Genomic DNA, 21,912 nt, shown 5'->3' with positions numbered 1-21,912 from the left:
GCCTTTTGCAAGATTGAATCCCGCTTCGTCAAGATATACAAACGTGTGCAGGGGTTTCATGGAAACTCCTTAAAAATAGGGTTTTCAAAATGGGTGTACAAAGTGTTTGACAAGATGTTCAACAATTTTGAGTGCACTGACACAAGCAATGCAATGAAGACTATTAGTTGTAAGGACAATGACTATTCAGCCGGTACAAGTATAAATAATTGTGACATTCATGATAAAAGAAAGGAGATAGTGATGAATAGGAAGTCAAACGTGACCATTCTTTAGATATTTGTACTCACTCAACTGCTTCATGTCCAAAGGCATTTGCCTTTGGACGCAGTGAACGTGAAACCGCCACAGGGTTGTGCCAAAACGACTACATGTTGTGGTGGTTGAACTAACTGTTGTGCAATGTTTAATTCTGTTGTGAGAAATGCACCAAAGCGACTGAGAAAAACTGTAAGACTCCTGTTGAGCTTCTTTCATTCACTTTTTCCACACTTAGCTTATCTCAGGCCATGCTATGGTTCTTGTTAGCACCTTAATGGTCTCACCTGAAATCTAGCACTAAATCCTCCTTTGAGTCTGTCTGTATGAGCAGCTGCAGACACAATAGCCCCTATTGTTGAGGGGCGGGTTTGAAAAAGAGAAAGCAATTCTGGACTGGCCCCTCTCGCCTACCCCCTGTCCTGCTGCAGACTCACCTCTGATCCGCAGGCTGGTTGCGCTCTCACCCATCTCCCGCTGCTCTTTTCCAGTCCACTGCTCTCTGCATGAAGCCTGACTCGTTTGAAGAAAGAGATGGAAAGAAAGGAAGATGCTCAGTGGGACGAGGCCTCAATAATACGACAGAAAGAAGATAAGAGGAGAGGGATTTCGACTGGGATGAATACAAGAGGAAAGGTTGGCAAGAGGTAAAAAAAAATAGAGAAATGTGTTCAGGTTGCCAGGTTTGGTCAACTCTTAGAGAGAGACGGCAATTGGAAAAGCAAAAAGGAAGCCGGCTTGCCCAGACAACGGCCCTGAGAAACCAAGATAAGAGCTGACCAGCAGTCAACAATTACACCATCAATTTCCAGTCTGGCTTTTGCCTTCTCACTCTCTTTTTCAAGCTTACCACTCTTTTTTTTATTTCTCGGTACTGTCTCCTATTCTCTTCCCGCCCCTGTTGTCTCCACTCTTTGTGTGTTTTTCAACGATCTCTCTATGAGGATCCATTCATTATCATAGAGATAAACTCTTTTATCTTGTGTTTGGAGAAATAAATAAAAACTCTTTCTTGAAATATTTAATCAACTACTGAAGTTATGGATAGTTTTGAGGCATTTATAGCACATATCAAGTAGTTCAGCATGTGAAGCTATATAAGTTTAGCTGAACAATTAGCTACAGTTTAGAAAAACAGTGGTTGGAGACCGTGGCCCGGCCAAAATTATTGCGACTGTGTGAAATCTTACTGCCTCTGAAATAGCTGCTTTGAAAGCGGACGCCAGGTCTGTGATGACTCGTAGTCAATTACCGTCTTCAAACTGACGTTAGTGTGTCAGAGATAACGGTAAAATGGCGATAAGATGGAGTCGGTCTCCAATCAGTCTGTGATTAAATGGGGTCGGGCGGGCAATTACATGCTATCTGTTTATGATAATACGCTAGTTAACTGTGGTAAATTAGCAAAAGTCTCAAATCTGTTGTGTCTGCAGATTTGTCATTGTCTACATACACAGAAATTCACATTAAAGAGACTTTCATATTAACTACTGACAGACAAACAGAAACTCATCCACAGATATCGCGCTGTAGTTTTCCCAGACAAGAGGAGTTTGCTGTCTTATTGTTATTCTAGTGTGACTGACTCTAAAATTTGAGAGGTGCTACTTTGCACCAACATCCCAAATAGGGTCCAAAAGTCCAGTTAAATTAATTAAATTAGCAGAAATAAGCCCTAGTGACAGTAATCAACTACAGCTACCCCTGTCAGCACAGCCATCAATCAGAGTCATGTCTAACTTAAGCTTTAACAAAATCCAAAAGGGTAACTTATAAATAGGTTATACCCTGTTCAGCCTTTATCAAGGCAGAATTAAGCTACAAATATCAAAGTAGTTTTTTTGGACTAGACTGTAACACATGTTCTGACTATGGCCATTTTAACATGGGAGCCCAGAGGGAGTGACGGCCTCCTGTGGTTGTTTGCAGAACTGATTTTTTTGCCACTTATGTTTGATCGGCTTTTCAGAGGTTGCTGCCTGATAAAAAATGTTGTTTTTTAATTGTTGTTGTTAAATAAGTGTTTGATGTTGTGGAAAATTAGAAGCAGTTTGTTATCTGAACATTGCACGAGGCTTCAACAGTAACATTATCAAAATCAAGCAAGCCTCTTCCTAGTTTTGTGTTTCCTCCTTGAGGCGCATTGCAGAGACACATCCTGGTAGTCTTGCATACGATGTTTACCAAGATAAACCTTAAAGGAAATCTATTCTGATAGTTATTACTTGCTACTTTTATTTGAGGGAAGAAGGTGAATACTATACTACTTATGCTTTCAGCGCTCCTTCAAACAGTCCGTCGAGTACCGAAGGCCAGGTGTTTTCTGTCAATTGCTCACAATCTCACTTTCGCCAGCACATTCACACATTAACTGCCAAATGTGCGCATTTGCTCGCACACTTTTGCATGCTCAGTTTATCTTCCAGTGTTATTTTCTTTTCTTTCCCGTACCTATTAGGCAAAGTCTTTTTTAGGAACGCCAGGGAGGAGAGAACAGCTAACTCTTTATTATGATTTTTTTGCCTGAGGTTAGACCAGCCAGGGTGCACACGCACCCTCTCACGCACACACAAATCACGCAGAGGCGCACACACAGATAAACGCGGCAGCCCTCTGATTCAACACTTCAAAAAATCAATAATGTCTGTTTTGAAAAAGCCTTAAAGCTAATGCAAAGAGACGGCGAGGGAGTGAAGGGGGGTGCTGATGAACCCCAACAACAGGCACTTACAGCAGGCTTACTCTGCCTCTGTCTTGCTTGCTTTCTCTGCTGATTCTCGATAGATAGATAGATAGATAGATAGATAGATAGATAGATAGATAGATAGATAGATAGATGTGACCATTTTAAATGGGCTTCCCTTCTTAAAATTCATTGACAGTCCATCCCTCTATCCATCCTGTCCTCTCATATCTTTGTGGCCGAACAGCTCTGATTTGTGTACCAGGATTAAAATCCTCAAATTTGTCTTTCACTCCCTGTGGGAGAGGACTGTGCTTTTTAATTAATTGATTTTGAAATGAAGTTAGCTGCTGTGTCTGTCTGTGTGTGCGTGCACTGACGTGTCTGTCTGCGCGGCGGGTCTCTGTGTGGTTTCGGCTGAGTGTGTCAGAGTGTGTCCCCGATGCTTAGCTTGGTAAAGGAGGGGTGGGGTTGTGGGTTTTGCTGAGCGTGTGTCTGTATTTTTCTCGTTGCCTTTGTTGGAGAAGCTGCCGTAATAGATATCTAAATCTCCATCCGAAAGTGCAAAAACTATAATTTGTGTTTCTGTAGGCCTCATGTGTGTGTTTAGTTTAGTTTCTTTACAATTTGTTTTTCAAATTAATTGACAGCATGTGTGGATTGCTGTGGTTTGGCCGTTAGGTAAGGCAGATTCTCCTTGTCTTTCACATGTGTTTATGCTATCCTCAGGTGCTGGCTATAGCCTATGAATTATATATAAGAGCTTCAGTTGTACTCTTGGTTCTCAATCATACACTGAGGACCTTACCATAAAAGCTCAGTGGTTCCCTTTGCTTATTGGTCTGACTGCATCCATATGAGCACAAGCTCAAGTACTGAAAAGCGTCTTTCCTGCTGCAGTAGGTGTCATCGGGTCCGCACTATGGCATGACACATGACAGACTCACAAGGCTGGTAAACAGCCTCATCGCAGTGACTCAGAAAAGTCTACTTCTGATCAATCTGTTCTGCAGATTCTTCACCAAAACCAGATTCAGAATTAATGCTACACCCATTTTACTCATGGCTGCGGCCCTCTGGTTACTCATGAGCAGGAACTGCTTATGAGCCCCTTTTAACGTGAGCGCCTTTGCATTTGTTCACACTTTTTCATGAACGACAACCTGTGTGAGAGCCGTCACGGTGCTCTGTGTGTTTCTGACTTTTGTCACACGCAGCTGGGCGGACGCGCTCGAATGCTTTGTCCATGAGCTGCTGCAGCATTGTACGCCTGCCGTATTATGCGGCGCACACAAAGGTGCGTTCACCGTCGCAGCATGTTGCCACTGCGCTGGCAGCACATGGGGATTGTGCCGCTGATCAGTGGGGTTGCTTTGTGCATCACAGTGGCAGTGGTGGATCTGCTGCTTGCTGTCAAACCCACACCGTCTGTCGCAGTGTGTGCGTGTCTGTGTGTATTTCTGGTAATGTTTTTGTCAGCTTGTCTGCGTGTGGGTCTTTGTGTCTGAATATATGTGAGTGTGCATCTTTGTCTCTTTGTGAGCGGATGTGTGGATGTTTGTCTCTGATCCTGTGTATGTGCGTAAAGGCTGTAATTTTAGTGTTACTATTTATTATTATTATTATTATTACTATTAATTATACTAGCGCTATCTCCATATCATGTGTCTGTATTTGTGTATGTGTTAGCACAGTTACATGCATGATAGACAGATCTCCTGCTAGACTTTATTAACAGCATTTACTACAATCTCTGCTGGGTTTGTCTGAGTGAGATTAAGATGTGGGCACATGCTCACACATGCACACGGGGGGCTGGGGGCATCCATTGTAAAATCTTTGAAAACATGGGTTGTAGCATTCCAACACATTCACACGCACTCATCACACTGATCTCACATATTCTTGTTCTGTCATAATGTGCCACACTTCCCACACTTTAAAAAACCCATCACAAACAGGCAGTTTGTAATTAGTATGAAGGCTTTTTGAAGCATGCTGTGTGCTTCTCTTTTGTGGGCTGTTTCATTCACTATGAAATACCTTTGACTCAGAAACTCAAACACCTGGGAAAGTGCGCCTTAGTGTTGATACCAGACTACAAAGACATCAGGGTGTATCGCTGTCACTGTGAGTGGGTGAGTGTGTTTGCTGCATTTTGCAGTACCAGCAGCTGGAACCAATCGATTCGTCTTGCAGAAGGAATTGTTTGATTCTTTATCATTTAATTTATGTGAATAGTCTGCATTCAGTCATGAAACAAGCACTTCACTAGTAAATGATAAAATTAGCTTTTTTTTATATATACTTAAACTAACAGAAAAATCATGATGCAAAAGGAATCACCACAACAGCTGCCAGCACCAGGCGTCAATAGACCAAATAGGCAATATTAAAGTTCAGTGCAACAGCTCAGAAGCTTAATTAAAAAGACAAACTCAGGTTAAATTACTAGCTTCTGGAATGGCCTCAGGCACACAGGCCTAGACACCAATCAGCAATCACCTGGCAAACTCAGGCAACCAAAGGAAACCCATTCAAAAACCAACCCGCCAACCAAACGCCAATCCAAGCGGTTGGTGAGATGATGATGGAGGATGCTGGCTGCTGCTGGGTGAAACGTGGGTGCTGCACCAAAAACCTAGTTAACAGTGGACACCAGCAGATTGACTTGCCTCCAATAATCAATATTTACTCTCCAAGCTTTAGTGCAACTGGGAAAAAAACTGGAGTCAAACTGGAAACAGAGAAAGTTCACCTTCAAAGTAAAAGTCGTGGCTTTTGAAATGTGTTGGCTTCTGTATTAAGATACTACTTTTACTTTGAAGGTAGACATTCTTTGTTTCCAGTTTGTGATGCACTTGTTACAGTTTTAGTATTTATTGGCAAGTAGTTTTCAAATTTTTACAAAGAATCCAGCATCTGCCATACAATCTACTGTAAACTGTGGCAACCTGCTAGGGTCCAAAGCAATAGCAAGATGGTTTTCAGTACAGGACTGTGCAGATCTATGCAACCAGTTACATGCTAGCAACTGTAACCTCCAGAAATCACTCACACTCAGTTGGGGAATACCATTTTCCCCTCATGACTGATCATTATGTCATAGCCATATGTTAGCCTAGTTTTGTTAGTGTCATTTAACTGGGCATTTCTTTAAATTCTTTTTTCTCAGAGCACATTTGTGTTGGTGTGAACAACATGTGTGCAAACATGAGGTGAATAATAGCGGTTAAGAACCTTTATGTGCAGTGTGTATTGATATGCTAAGTATGTACTCGTGTTGCTTAATGCTAGTTAATGCTGAGTTTGTTTATTGAAAGATGAATTTTCAAATAAAGAGTGAACTGAACATAAATCATTTTAATAAAGCTTTTCATTCAATCATTAAATAATGCTATTCATCAGTTCTTTAAAAAAATTATAGGAATTAAATCCTTTCCTGTAAGGTCAATATAGAGACATTACTGTGGCTTTAGAAACACACCCTAACTAAATAAATAATCCAACTCAAGTACAAGCATATGCAAAGGTTGCCATTCTTATGATAACTAAGAATGTGTTGAGGTGTGATCTTTTCTGAAGCTTGTAAAACTGAAGCGTATTGTTTTTTTAGTAAGATACAAACTAATATATATTACCATCATATCTTTACTCTAAAATCTTTTTCTCTTGGTGGATAAAAAATGATCAAGAAGTACTTCTCAGTTTGTAAAATAACTGCTAGCTAAAACTAGCTAATTTTTCAGCCATTGTAGATGTTGTTTTTTTTTATTCAGTATGCTAAGCTAGGTGAAAGGCTACATGCTAAACAAATTTGTACTTTTTAGTTTGGGAAAACAATAAACAAAAATGTTGAACCATTTTTACTTTGACATGGCTCATCATTTTTTAATTGCGACTCTTACTCTTCACAAAATAAAAACATCCATCTAAAAGGAAACCTGTGGTTTAATTGCATGAACATGAACACTGATAATTACAGATATTTAGAGATAGGTGGACTAATCAACCAGTATATGTGTTTTGTCTTTTGTTTTTTCATCTTTAAAGCAGAGCCACGTGTTTCCTTATTTTCTATCTTTATGTTAAGTTTACCTAGCTTGTCGTCTGGCTTTAGCTTCGTATTTAGCATGCAGACATGAGAGCGGTATCAATCTCAAGATTCTGGCAAGAATGCAAATAACTGTGTTTCCCAGAGTGTGGAATTATGACTTCAAAGAAAAGTGGCCCAACAGAGACAGAGATGCAGTGGCAGGCAGCTAAATAGATTGGAAAAGAGGAGGCTGAGAGAAAGTCAGAATATGGGAGAGGGAGGAAAAAAGACAATGGAGGTTGAAATGAAGAAAGGTTATAGAGGGAGAACAGGAGCCTGAGAAGTGTCTGAGATGATGAAAGACAGTCAGAAAAAGTGTGATAGAGTGATGGAGACAAAAATAGGAAAGCAACGAATACGGCAGATAAAAAATGGAGTGGCAGAATGTGTGATTGTTGTGGCCAGAAAGTCTCTGACTTCTGCTTGGTGACCACAGTCCTCGTCTGCACTTCATTTATTGTTAGTCTTTATTTGATTTTTTTTATACTGCTGTCATTTTCCCCACTCCCTGTTTGCCACCCAGACACCCTGCCGCTTTTGTTTTTCCATTGCAGCAATAAAATGGCCTAGTTCTCGTCTCTTGCCTTGACTCTTAGCACCAGTGAATGCTTTTTTTCGAGGGCTTGCTGAACTGTACTTTCTAGTAATTTTGTAATCTGTGTTTATTTTGTAAGAGCAGTTGATTGAAGTGCTGTGGTTTGTTGTTTAGATTTTACTGTTGCAACTATTTACCTCAGTGGCCTTCATGTTTTAAATGAGGAGAATGCAGACAGTGCTTTTGAATTTCTCAGCATGGGCCTAAATTATCATAAAAACAGAATGACAGATTTCTCTTAAATTTGACGCATCCTTTTAAGCAGGCCAGTTTGTATTTACATGCTGCCAGTCTGTCTCAACATGCTGCCCGACACTGGCGTTGGTTGTGTGGAGATGTGGCTTCCATTGCAGACTGAGAACATTTTTTCCCCCCATTTTAAATTGACTGCTGAGCCTTTGATTCGAGGGCTGACAGCATGTTTCAGGCTACCAATGAGCTTCACATTTCTCCGCATAAAGGTTTGTTTATGTTGATATTATTCAAAATGGTCTGCAATTTGTGACAGTTGATGGAAAGTTGAAAAAGCTTCCCAGTGACAAAGCCGCATGCGATGACAGTTTGCATGAATAAATTACAGGTTCTAGATCCTGAACTTTATGTCTGGGTTAGAATTAGATGAAGACGATTTTATTGAGCCTCATCTGTTATTGTGATGTAGGTGAAGTAATGATCTATTTTCTACAGCTTCTAGGCTGTCAGCCTGTTAAACCCAAGCTGCAGTTCCTCTAGTGGCCACACGAAGCTGGATCCAAAGCGAGTCAGTTTCTATAAATTCCCAACTATACAGCAAAAGCAAACAGTCTCTGGGATTGTGTTACACTTTTCAACAGTTTCACTCTTATAAATAGAGAGTGTTTGGTAAGTGTTTGCAGAGTGTTTGACTCAGTTTCCAGGGTATTCGGTTGTAGTATCTGGTACCAGGTACTTTTTGGTACCTACTTCAGTGTGTGAATGTGTGTTTGAAAATGTGGATGACTGAATGTAGTGTAAAGCGCTTTTGGGTCCATAGGGACTAAGTAAAGCGCTATACAAATACAGGCCATTTACATATAGGCGATCCATAAATGTGTCGTCAGCAGACTTCATGCTACCAATTGGTTAGTCAGTGGCGCCCCTGACTCAAGTCATGAGAGGGACTCAGTTACGAAAGCCAAAACCACCATTGGGGCAATTTTGCAGATCAATTTTTCATGGCTACCAGTGGTTGCAAGATAAAAACTGACCAGGCTTTGAGGCTTTTGTGACCAAGGCCTGAGTTAAAGTTAAGTGCAAAGCCGCTTTGATTGCTAGGCTAGGTAAGAAGCACTAGCCAGTTGCTATTAGTAGGCCTTACTTGGTGCTAATTCATATCACTGAACTAGCCTGAATGCCTTTACATGTTGGTAGTTGATGAATTAGCACTAATTAACAAATATGTTTGTCTGCACCTTGCACTCAAACTGTAAGGTTTGCTAACCAAATTAGCTAGCTCCACCCTCGCTTCCCAAAACGGCCATTCCTGACTCCAGAAAATGAATGCGGCAACAGCCAGAATATGTTGAGCCTCCATAACGTGGTGTTGTGCTGTATGCAGTAAAACCCTATAGTCAAACTTCCCATAAGGCATTGCAAACCCACCTTAAAAAATGTGGTTTCTATGATCTTTCCTTATCACACATCTAAAGGCCACGTCTCAAAGTTGATGAGAACAAATTGAATCCTGGTTGTTCTTTTGTAGTCTAACTCAAAAATCCATGAACCACAATTATCTGGCAAAAGTACCGACTAACACAATAAACATCCAAATTTACGAATTCAAATCAAACGTTGTCTTCCTTTCCCTTACCCTAATCAACTGAAGAGATTTAATCTTACAGTGTTACAGGCAATGCATTCAGCATTCAGCATCGAACGGCAAGCATTTAACAGGTTGCATTACATTTTAATGCAGTTTCTCGCTTTCCATTACCGCACCATTGATTCCGGTTAGGTTCGCATTCGAAATGGATCAAATGTGAGTGAGTCAAGGGTTTGGGTGGAGAGTTTCATCTCGACTCCCCCTGCTCCTGACAGTTTAAAGCACATCGAGCAATCGGCTCCGGGCTCTGTGATCTCATGACGAGGTCATATAATCCTCGTTGGTCACGGTGTCTGGGCCTGCAGTTGTTTACTGTTTAGCGACTGTGAATGTGAATGTTGTTTAGCATGATACACCTACAAGCCTCCCTCAACAGCATCAACTACTTTATCCTGTCAGAGCGCACCAGAAAGTGAGCCCTCGTTGTAGAAACGCGGACGTCTCTGTGCTTTTAAAAGGGTTGAGCGATGTAACTCATACCAACAGCTCAGCTTGCTTTGGACCAGCTGGCAGCATTCGTGTTTGTACCCTCCCTGTCTTTGCCATGTCTCCACTCCGTTGCGTCCAAAAGAAGCACAAATACCATAAAACAGCTTTGCTGAGGTGGAAAAAGAAATTGCTTTTGAACCGAACGTTAAATGCAGCCTAACCAGAGCGAATGGTGAAATTTGCCAGCTGTTCTGAATTTACAGAGCAAGACGATCTGCTGAGGTTGAAATGTGTCACATGCTCCGTTCCCAAGCTCCCTTGACGATCTAGTGTGACTTATAATTTATCTTGTCACAGAGTGTACATCTTGTAACGGTTTTTTCACTCTAGCAAAATGATACAGCTCACCAGTGAATAAACATATACCCAGTTCATAAAGCTTTCATGCGTTTGTTTTTCCTGAGCTTCGCTGTAGTAAACACGCTGTTATATAAGTCACTCCTTGTGAAAGATGTTCTGGAACGAGCACAGTCATTATTTTAGTGGAGGGGTGGGGGGGCTTTTTACCACAGGCATGATCACTTGTTCATAATTGCATCGTGGACAACAAAAAAATATTATTTGTTTGTATATACAGTTCACATTTACAGAGTAAAGCTGTCACTAGACTACCAAGCATTACAACCAGTCATTTACCTCACAGAACACCTCCACGTCCCTATTAGTTGAAACTGATTACATGGCTAATTAACATGTTATTACAGGTGCACAAACACACACACATATATATATACACACAAGCTGTTTACACCAACATAAAATCTGCTTTTATTTTGACAAAAATGGGCAAAACAGACAGTTTCCCCACAAAGCAAACATATCATTAGCATTCCTGCACTTAGCTACAGTGCTGGAACAGATTGCACATAAATTGTACTCGGGTCAAACTAGTAAGGCTGCATTTAGATGCAGCTGACATCTTCATATGCTGTCAGTTTAATGGAACGCAGTGCATGTCTTAAAGGGGCTTTGCTAATGCCGAGAGCTCAATAACATTTCCTAGTGTGTTGTACACGGAGAAGACAGAACCACGACTTGATCTCAGAACCGTCACACCCCAAATTGTGACCACAACTGTGGATAGAAAGCCATCAAACAAGCATCCATGTGCGCTATGTTTAGAGTGGCCTCAGCACTCCATGCCAAACAAGATCCCTGCTGTTGCAGAGTCGGCCTCTACATGACGTATAAATGATGGATGCATCTACCATCACATAGTGTTTTGGTTAATGAAGGCCATTGTGAAGCTCAGACAGACTTTGTCTCAGCAAATCATCATAATCTTTATAATGATGATTCACAAAATAACATGAATTACATCAAAAAAGTAGAGAATGAAACCATAAACGTATCAGGAAGTGCACAGACATTTACCCAAGATTTCTGTGTAATTAGACATTTTTTAAACCATCTTTTGTATACAGTCTACAGGGAGTGCAGAATTATTAGGCAAGTTGTATTTTTGAGGAATAATTTTATTATTGAACAACAACCATGTTCTCAATGAACCCAAAAAACTCATTAATATCAAAGCTGAATGTTTTTGGAAGTAGTTTTTAGTTTGTTTTTAGTTTTAGCTATTTTAGGGGGATATCTGTGTGTGCAGGTGACTATTACTGTGCATAATTATTAGGCAACTTAACAAAAAACAAATATATACCCATTACAATTATTTATTTTTACCAGTGACACCAATATAACATCTCCACATTCACAAATATACATTTCTGACATTCAAAAACAAAACAAAAACAAATCAGCGACCAATATAGCCACCTTTCTTTGCAAGGACACTCAAAAGCCTGCCATCCATGGATTCTGTCAGTGTTTTGATCTGTTCACCATCAACATTGCGTGCAGCAGCAACCACAGCCTCCCAGACACTGTTCAGAGAGGTGTACTGTTTTCCCTCCTTGTAAATCTCACATTTGATGATGGACCACAGGTTCTCAATGGGGTTCAGATCAGGTGAACAAGGAGGCCATGTCATTAGTTTTTCTTCTTTTATACCCTTTCTTGCAGCCACGCTGTGGAGTACTTGGACGCGTGTGATGGAGCATTGTCCTGCATGAAAATCATGTTTTTCTTGAAGGATGCAGACTTCTTCCTGTACCACTGCTTGAAGAAGGTGTCTTCCAGAAACTGGCAGTAGGACTGGGAGTTGAGCTTGACTCCATCCTCAACCCGAAAAGGCCCCACAAACTCATCTTTGATGATACCAGCCCAAACCAGTACTCCACCTCCACCTTGCTGGCGTCTGAGTCGGACTGGAGCTCTCTGCCCTTTACCAATCCAGCCACGGGCCCATCCATCTGGCCCATCAAGACTCACTCTCATTTCATCAGTCCATAAAACCTTAGAAAAACCAGTCTTGAGATATTTCTTGGCCCAGTCTTGACGTTTCAGCTTGTGTGTCTTGTTCAGTGGTGGTCGTCTTTCAGCCTTTCTTACCTTGGCCATGTCTCTGAGTATTGCACACCTTGTGCTTTTGGGCACTCCAGTGATGTTGCAGCTCTGAAATATGGCCAAACTGGTGGCAAGTGGCATCTTGGCAGCTGCACGCTTGACTTTTCTCAGTTCATGGGCAGTTATTTTGCGCCTTGGTTTTTCCACACGCTTCTTGCGACCCTGTTGACTATTTTGAATGAAACGCTTGATTTTTCGATGATCACGCTTCAGAAGCTTTGCAATTTTGAGACTGCTGCATCCCTCTGCAAGATATCTCACTATTTTTGACTTTTCTGAGCCTGTCAAGTCCTTCTTTTGACCCATTTTGCCAAAGGAAAGGACATTGCCTAATAATTATGCACACCTGATATAGGGTGTTGATGTCATTAGACCACACCCTTTCTCATTACAGAGATGCACATCACCTAATATGCTTAATTGGTAGTAGGCTTTCGAGCCTATACAGCTTGGAGTAAGACAACATGCATGAAGAGGATGATGTGGACAAAATACTCATTTGCCTAATAATTCTGCACTCCCTGTATAACCCAGGGTCACAGAGCACTCCAGTAAATTGAGTAAAATCTCAAGGTGAGTGAATAAATGTTTCAGACATCACCTATGCTCACCGGCATTCTGCAAATATAGACAACTGAAAGTTATTGAATACGAATTTCTAAGGGAAGTGAGCTTGATTCTGTTTATATAAAAGTTACAAATTTTGATCTGCAGTTGGATAGTTCAAAGAATTTGGGCCCAACTAATTGAACAACTGTCACGGTCTGGGGGGCAGACCGTGGGGGATGTTGGAGAAAGGACCCAAACGCTGGACTTAATGAAATGAACAGTGGGTTTATTTACAGTGAGGTAAATGTACACCACACATTGAATCTCCAAAAGTGCTCCCTCGACTCCCGTGACGTGTCTTCTCCCAAGTGCTGGTATCCCGTGCTCTCTGCCCCTGTGCCTTCACACACCCCGTGTGTCTTGCAGTCCTGTGTTCCACTCTCCTGAGGAAAAAACACAGACACAGCCGTTATGGCACCAACTCCAGCAGGCATACACTGACCAGCACTACAAACACTGACATGGAGTCTAACTCAACGATCCTGCGCCGGAGGAAGCTCCATCGCTCTGTTAAGTAGCTCCCCCGACGATCCTGATCAGAAGCAGGTGTGTGGTAAGCTAGGCGTGACCAGCAGCTGGCAGGGCCACACCCATCAGGCCTGCAGGTGGCTGTCCTTCATCCTCCAGCCTCACACACACACACACACACACACACCAGCATGGAACACAAGAGCACAGTGCAGCAAACATACATCCAATACACTAATAACAATAAAGGTCCACACTGTTCACGAACCCCGAGTCCCCGGCACCGGGTCCGTGACAACAACTGCTTCTTTGGATTTAAAGCTTCTAGATGAGCCGGCTCAGGGATGTGATTATGAGCTGCAATGGTTGGCACCCTTCAAGAAGTATCCTGTGCAAGGTGTGGTCCTGCCTGCTGAGACCACAGAGCCGATACAAGGAACTGACATCCCTCATGGCCTTGTAACAACTAAGAATGGGAAACCTGTCTTGACTGTATTTCGTGCTTTCACGTGTTCCTGCAGCAGCACGCTTGCTCCTGCTTTGAATTCCTGCTAACAAACAAAAGATATACACCTGCTTTGATGCTATTACCCAGAATTCTTATGCTCAGAGTTGCAGCCTTTATTCTCCCATCAAGAGCCCCGCAGAGCACAGGACTCTCACAGAGCAACATTACACACAAAGACGGGGATACGCAGATACATACTCGTAGAAAACATATTCTTGGCTTTGTTCACCTGCTTTCCTCATTCCCTCCAAGCTACGTGAAATATCGCAGTTTTATCAGAGCCCATGGCTCGTTGGCATCAGGATAGGAGTTTTAGGGAACAAAAGCACTTGGTCAGGGTTAGGAAAAGTTAAGGCTATGGTCTAGAATACACCTTTTCCACAATTTTAACCCTACATGTGGAAGTCGAATGCTAAAAGGGTACCATTGTGGTGTCAAGGAAATTCTCAACAAGCACCCAAATGCAAGACTGGAGTGACACTGGGCTGCTCCTCCTCCTTCAGGCACGTCTTGCAGAGAACCATCCCTCTCCTCTCCTGTCAGGGGGAACAAATGAGCCGGGGCATGTTTCTTATGTGTGTGTTTGTGTGCGTGTGTGTAAGGCTAAACTTCCTGTCTGTTTGGTCTTCCTCTCTGTAGTTGCTTCCTCCCCAAAACATATACACACAAACACACACACACCTGCTCCGCACTGTTACCCCCTGACAGATCACTGACATGCTGCCTCTAGGCCATCCTGCAGTGTGTATGCGTGTGTGTGTGTGTGTGTGTGTGTGTGCATGCGTCTGTGTGCATGCGTGTGTGGTTACAGACACCCTCCCACTGAGCCAGTCTGGCAATTGCCATTTCTCAAGGAGCTAAGGAAGGGAGGGAGCATGGAGTAAGGATGGAGGGAGGGCGAAGGCCTTGATGTGAGTGTGTTTGTTGTCAGAGGGTTTATTAATAAAGATGACCTCAGCCTGTGCTGCACAGAGGGTGTGTGTGTGTGTTTTTTCTTTTCTTTCCGTCTTTCGTTCCTCCTTCTTTGTGACTCTTAAAATAATTATTATTTTGAGGGGGGAAAAAAAGGATTCATGTGTTTATGTATGTGTTTCTGCACCTTCTCGTGCCAGCTTTATCCCTCCTCTTTGTGATCCCGCGGTGGTTGCACTCTGCTTATTTGGACTCATAATGCGTCTTTGCCATCTTTTGCGTGCATGCTGGCTCATCTGTGTACGTCTGTGTGTGGGTGTCTGTGTGTGGGTGGGCGTAACAGGGATAATCCTTCTTGATATGACTCCTTTGTGTCTCAGCGTCCGTGGATGTGATTACGTGCTTCATTATGTCGGGCTAACAGGTTGAGTCCTCTGCGTGTGCGCGCGCGCGTGTGCAGACGTCAGTCACCTGCTGTGTGTGCAAGGAAGAACAGATGTCCTCGAAAGAATAGAAGGATGAGTAACTTCCTTCAAAGTGCAGGGCATTCCTGGCTGAAATCACTCTGTAAATCGAGCTCTGTAAGTCAGTTAAGGTTCAGTTCACTCAAATTGCAAAAGCACGTCTCTCCTGGTTGCAACAGACCATTCTGACTGGAGTCATTGTGCCTGTTATTTTGGATATTTCTTAGTCCTAACTACTTTCTAGCAATGAAATAGTCTCTATGTAAAGCCTGTTGGCTTTTGACAGTGTTTCTGTTGCGTTCTGTTGAACACTGTATTTCGGTGGGGGGGGGTGCAGAGTTTTATCTGTCAGCTAAACCTGTCTCCATTCCTATCTTTAGCTTTCTTGATGTTTTCTGACAGTCCCCTCTAGGTTTAGCTCCAGCATCCACACAGTGATACAGAAGTGTGTACAACTGCTGCCGTCTGACCTAATTGGCTCCAACAATCACTCAAAAACTTTTAAACAGAGACCACTGCAGAAAGTGCGAAACATCCTCTGCACGTATTTTAGTTTTATGATATCTTTTTAAGGTAACAGAATGACTCCCACTGAGCATTCCCAGGCATGCGTTCAACGCGTTTATTTTAGTTTGTCTGCAAGGCCTGCCAAGCTGAGCAAAACTTGGAATTGCAGCATGGAAGAAGGAAGAACTTTGTAAATGTTAGTCTGGATCTCTATCTTTAAAATTGCAAAATTGGGCACTGGCCTTGCAAGGGGATGCACCGTTCTAGTTGATTGTGTCTTCCTGTGTTGATGTGGTGTGGCTGCTTCGTTTGGACAGGATTCAAACCAAGTCTGGCGTGGACTAACGTACGGCTGCACTGCAGGAGCAGTTGTAAACTGCTCAAAAGAAACTTTTACTCAAGGTAAATGACAAAATTGGTTCCTTTATGATCAGTTTAAGATACCATTAAAGATTAATACAGAACTCTAAGAAATGTATGAAGTCAGGTTAGGTTGAGTTGGTGTTTTCAGTGGTTGAGGGTGATCTAATTTGTTTAGCTGTCGAGCCAGCCCATGTGTCTCTCCCAGAGGGCTGAAGCCGGCGCTTGAGTGGGACAGCCTGGCAAGCAGTGGGTCCTTTGGGGCAATGTGGTTACCAAGGAGGGAGATGGCGGAGCTCATTTTGCCCTCTGTCTGCCCTGCCACAATGAACACTGGGGCCATTAGGGACGGCGTTGTCCTGCAGCCCGGGAGAGCCACCAAATGAGATAATGCTCTGAGCTCACGCTTTTACTACCATCTACACACTACACATGCAGGTATGCACATGTGCACAAATTAGGCAAGCACAAACAAATAAGATCCAGTGGGATGCACTGCACGTAGGACCATATAGACACACACACACACATATGAGTAGATGCATGAATTGATCCTCGCTCACATATATTACTCTTTGACCTCCCTCTCTGTCAATAATCCTCCACCCATGTAGGCAGCCCCGGCTATTTGCTATTTCAGCTGCAGCAGCCAGTTACATTTTGTTGGACAGACGGCGGCAGAAGCAGTGAGAGGAAAGCTAATGAAACAGGATATCCCTACCTCTGGTTATTCCACAGGAGAAGAACAAGGAAAATCACACGTGCTTTGACCTTGAATGAGTCTATAAAATCACAGAGTGTGCTGAAGACCACTGCGTGTTTACCCAGTTTACTTATTCAGTGCCAGGCGCCGTTTTTCTGCCCTGTACTCCCCCGTAATAGGTCCCCGTCAGTAATTCAGGCATTGAGACATAACACTAAGTCATCCAGCGAGGTTTCAAGCGCACATAAACTCAGTGAAATTACATAGGGGGGATAAAACTTTGCTTTTAATGGATGCCTCTCTTCTTATCGACACCCATGCATGTCTGATTATAAAGACGCTTTTCTCGAAATGTTGACGTAAAAGGTTGTGAAACTTTGCATAAATGAGCCACAGCTGAGGAGGCAGTGTGTGTGTGTGTGTAGGTATCTAATGATTGCAGAGGACTACAAAGGGAAATGATGGGATCAAAGCGAGAACAAGAAAAAAAGAGTCTCTTTATTTTTTCTGTTTTCTCCTTCTAACCCCTATTTTTATTTATTCATTAATTATCCAAACTACTTTGCATTAATCTTGGTAAATTGGGCTCATTCAAAAAAAAAACCGTTTTATTACACAGTGATCCAGTGAATCAGGCTACTCAGTGACCCCCCTCTCTCACTAAGGAGGCAAGTGGAACAAAACCAAGCCAGCAAAAAGCTCCATACAGTGGAGGCCATCACTGAACTGATAACTCTCCTCCACATTCCTGAGAGCTGCAACACAAAAGGGGGAATCTGATTACTCTAAACACTAAAATATGTCTAAAACTGAAAGTTAGTTTTGATTTAAAGGTCGTGAATATCTTTTAAACTATATATCACCATATATACTGTCAGCAAATGATCACGTTTCTGCACAGCTATAACAACAACAGCTGGTTAGAAGCTCGCTTCATGACAGCTAACGTTAGACTCGAGTGCTCTTAAAATCCCAGCTTCCTTGCGCTAAACAGTTTGATGACATTCTTACATTATATGAGATTTTATTTACTAATTGCCCAAGTTTGACAATGTCAAACAATGACATTTTAAAGAAAGTTTCAGTGAAAGCAGCATAAATAGCACCTAACTGAGGCTAACAGCAGTTTACAGAGGTTAACAGTAACTAATTGGGGCTAACAACCACTAACAAAGGCTAACAGAGGCAGCAGGAAAAACAGCAGAGTTTGGTGCCAGAAAGTTCAGGATAGCCTCTAAAAGTCACCTCAGTTTGGATGCTTTACACCGGGCATGCTGAGGTAAACAATGGACTCACAGGCTTCACTTGTTAAGTTACATACAGGCATGTAACATGTGGAATTGTCGTGTTTATTAACTTACAGATGGTAAAAATCGCTCTATGTGTGACAATGTTCGCACTATGTTACATAAGCTACAACTATCATAATAAGATTTTCAACTACCTTAAATTGTAGTACATATAAAACGACGAAGTCATTGTTAGCTCCTACCTGTCATGTTTCATGTCTGTGTGGGTCGGTTATCAAGTTCGTGTCATGTCTGCGTCTTGTCATGTTTATATGTTACGTTTTTGGGTTGGTATTATTAGTTAGGATTCAGTTGAGTTTCATTCTAGTTTCGTTTCTACTATAACTTCTAATTTAGAAGTATCTCTTTGTGCTCCATGTTTCATCTCCAAATTCCCTTTTCCCTCTATATGTTCTACAGTGTTCGCGCTCCTCGTGAGTTCACCGTGTCCACATGTTAGTCTGTCATATGTTTCATGTTGTCAAGCCGGTGTTGTCAGGTCTGCGCCTCTCCATATTTCCCGTTTTATTTTGAAATGCTTGTTTCCGTGTTCCTTGTGCTTAGTATTACTTTTCCCTGTCGTGGCATGATGTTCAGTTGTGTCAGCTGTTTCCCCATGTGTTCCCACTTTCCCTAATCTCCTCTGTGTGTATTTAGTTTGTGTGCTTTCTTGCAGTCTTCGTCAGGTCGTCTGTGTTACCTCCCTCCACGTCATGTCATGTCATAGTAGTCATAGTCATCTTAGTCATCATAATCATCATAGTTATCACGGTTGTCATAGCTGATTCATAGTTTTTCGTAGTTCCCACAGTTAGCTCTCGCCCCTATCAGCCAGAATAAACGGCTCGCTTTTTGTTTAACCCCAATTTCATCTCCTTCTGTGTCCACACTTGGTTTCTCCGTTTCAAACTCTCGCACAGTCAGCTCCCGCTAACCGTGACACATACTGAGTAGTACTTAAATGAAAGTATTAAGGTACTCATGGTACTGTAACTATTCAAAACACCTGACTAGTTACTGTCACTGAGTGACTGCCATGACTTCTTATCATTATATAATGTAGTCGTTTCCAAACCTTCAGAAAACATGTAGGAACAACATTGGACTGATGAAAAGAAGCTTCCACCGTGGTTTTTAGCTGCTAAATGCTCCACAATGTCCCCCCATTAGTTGCTAAGTGTCTAGATATCTGCTGTGCTGAAAGGGCACATTTGGATTTATTAAAGCTCTTTCATTTTTTCCTAAAATCTTACTAATGTATGAATGAATCAAAACAGTGACATTACAGGCTGTCAAACCAAAGCAAATGGCTGATTGATGCTAAAACGTTATAACTCTCTAAAATATGAATTAATGCAGCATAGCATTTAAGACAAGTTAGGGATATTTAAAAAAAAACGTGACTTTTAAGAGGCAGTATTTAGGAAAGATTGGTCTTGGCATCAAGATAACCTTTTTACTTGCTGTTTTTTCTATTATGGCTCTTTTTTTTAGCATTTCCATTCAGATAGAGCATTTAATGAGATGGAAAAGTTGACTTGCGACTTGACACCCGTAAACTGTGCTCAGTGAGGAAAGAAGAGATCTTGGAGTCAGAGTGGTCCAGGGAAAAGCTGTGCATGGAACGTTGCAAGTTTTATCAGAGGGCGCCTTAGCAGGACGGATTTGTTTGGCTTTACTCCTTAGTGAGACAAATATTGGGATGAATCTCCTCTCTGCTCTGGGCCCTGTTGTGAAAAGGCCAGGGCCCAAGCCAGGGCTTTACCATCACATCCTCCCACTTATGTAAACAGATGTCTCATACACACACACACATGCATGCTCGCACTCAGAAACCTCTCACCCAACACACTCACCCCAGTCATTTTAAAGGGCTTTCCCAGAAATACAGTTATACTAATTCCAGTGAATGAAATCCTTTGCCTAAAAGGATGAGTTCATCCCTTTTATTTGTGTGGGAATACGAAGCGCTGCGTTGTGGAATACATCGACAAATGGGGGCATTTTTCTCTCTCAGTGTGTCTCTTCTTCGGTTTTGCTCGCACACCAGGTGCTGCTCAGTATTTTGTGTCCACTGTGGCTCTTGTGGGTTCTGGCACAGTGAGAATAACAATCACAGCTCCTCGGTTCAAACCGATATCAGTTGCCAAAAGCACCGACGCAGATGCCGCTCTTCACACAGGAAATGAGAGGATGATAGTGGAAGGGTCCCACTTCACTGGAAAAAGAAAATCACAATTACCATCACTTTATCTGTCAACACCAACAAATGTGGGGAGGGGGTGTCACAATGCAGAGACAACAGGAGGTGGAGCCGCTCGTTTGGGCACCGGGCTGATGCGTTCTGGTCGACTGCAGAGCGAAAGCCTTTGATAGCATCTGCGCTGTGGGCTGCAGTTACAAAGTTCAGAGCTGGCAGAGCTTTATTTTTTCTGAAAAGTTAGAGCAGTCATGAAATATAAATAGCAGAAATATGGTTTGGTTTCCACAACAATGGGCACGGTCGTTTTCCATTTCTTATCTCTGAGACTGTAGAGAAATGAGATGCTTTAAATTTCAATTATTGTTGCTTTCTAGTGCTTAGCGATCTGTTGCATGTTTTTAACCAGTATGTGTGGAATGCTGAACGCTTCTCACCCTGCATCCTGAGCTTGATTCTGCCAGAAGTTCCTTCATGTTAAAAGGGAGTTTTTCCTTCCCACTGTCACCACATGCTTGCTCACAGGAGGTCATTTCATTGTTTTCTTGGTCTGTACCTTAAAATATTTGGCACTGTCATTGTCATTTGCAGCTATATAAATGAACTATAATTGAATTACATGGTAGCCAACTTACAGAAACGGTGTGAAGCAGTGGGCAGCAGTGTGTAGGGACGGTATCTTGCTGAGGGGTACCTCAGGTTAGCTGTTCAGTGGATTCAAACCCCCAACCCTCCGATCATGGGGCCACCATTCGACCTACTCCTGCCCCTAAAATAAGCCTGTGCTCCAGGTGAGGCTCGAACTCACAACCTCAGCATCTCTCTGCAGGTTACTGTCTTATAAGTACAACGCGCTGACCGATTGCGCCACTGGAGCTTACGTAAATACCCACTAATCAGTGCTAAGAGCAGAAATATATTTCAACATCTTGGATATCCGCTGTACCACAAAGCAATTCCCCCAAAAGGCACCAGCAACACAGTCAAATACAGTCAAAAAGTCCAGATCAGTAAGTCAAAGTACAGGAAGTGAGGCCTTGGTAGTCCTATCAGTCAAAGCGACCATGACCCTAATTTTTAAACCTCAGCAAAATCCAAATGGGCGAGTTATTATATACTAAAATTACTCACCGAAGAGTTGTTGTGACCATGGAGACAAGGCTTTAAATGTGCCTTTTGTTGCTGTAAAATCGAGCATTTTAATAAGGGAATCTGTGGGGACTGACTCGTTTTCGCCACCAGCCTTAAGTGGAACTGCAGCTCCACATAGGCTTAATTTTTTAGCCCTCCAGGTCATCGCTTCATTGAGACACTATGATTACCTGGTATTTTGAAAGCATTAGGAATCCATTAAGTATTCGTCTCTGATGACCTTTACCTAAATGTAAGTGGCATCGTGATCCAGCTAAAGGGATTTTTCACACTTTATGAACCCACAAAATGTTTCTAATAATTGCTTATAACC

The 21,912-nt window shown here is 42.3% G+C and overlaps 1 protein-coding gene across 2 annotated transcripts in view; it reads left to right on the top strand.

Annotated features, from left to right (window-relative positions):
• sema4c (sema domain, immunoglobulin domain (Ig), transmembrane domain (TM) and short cytoplasmic domain, (semaphorin) 4C) overlaps window positions 1-21,912 on the top strand; it is a 113,000-nt gene that overhangs the window by 12,484 nt on the left and 78,604 nt on the right. The window contains exon 1 of one of the 2 annotated variants that reach the window (XM_082555962.1): window positions 860-905. The exons of the other annotated variant lie outside the window; for it this stretch is intronic. The gene's annotated coding sequence lies outside the window, so the exon portion shown is untranslated. Of the gene's footprint in view, window positions 1-859; window positions 906-21,912 lie in introns of those variants that run through there. 2 annotated transcript variants of the gene reach the window in all.

This window comes from Aulonocara stuartgranti, assembly GCF_965226115.1.
Source record: "Aulonocara stuartgranti genome assembly, chromosome: 12".
NCBI classification, from domain to species: domain Eukaryota; kingdom Metazoa; phylum Chordata; class Actinopteri; order Cichliformes; family Cichlidae; genus Aulonocara; species Aulonocara stuartgranti.
The sequence above is the reverse complement of the archived record's forward strand: the minus strand, read 5'-3'. Positions and strand labels throughout refer to the sequence as shown.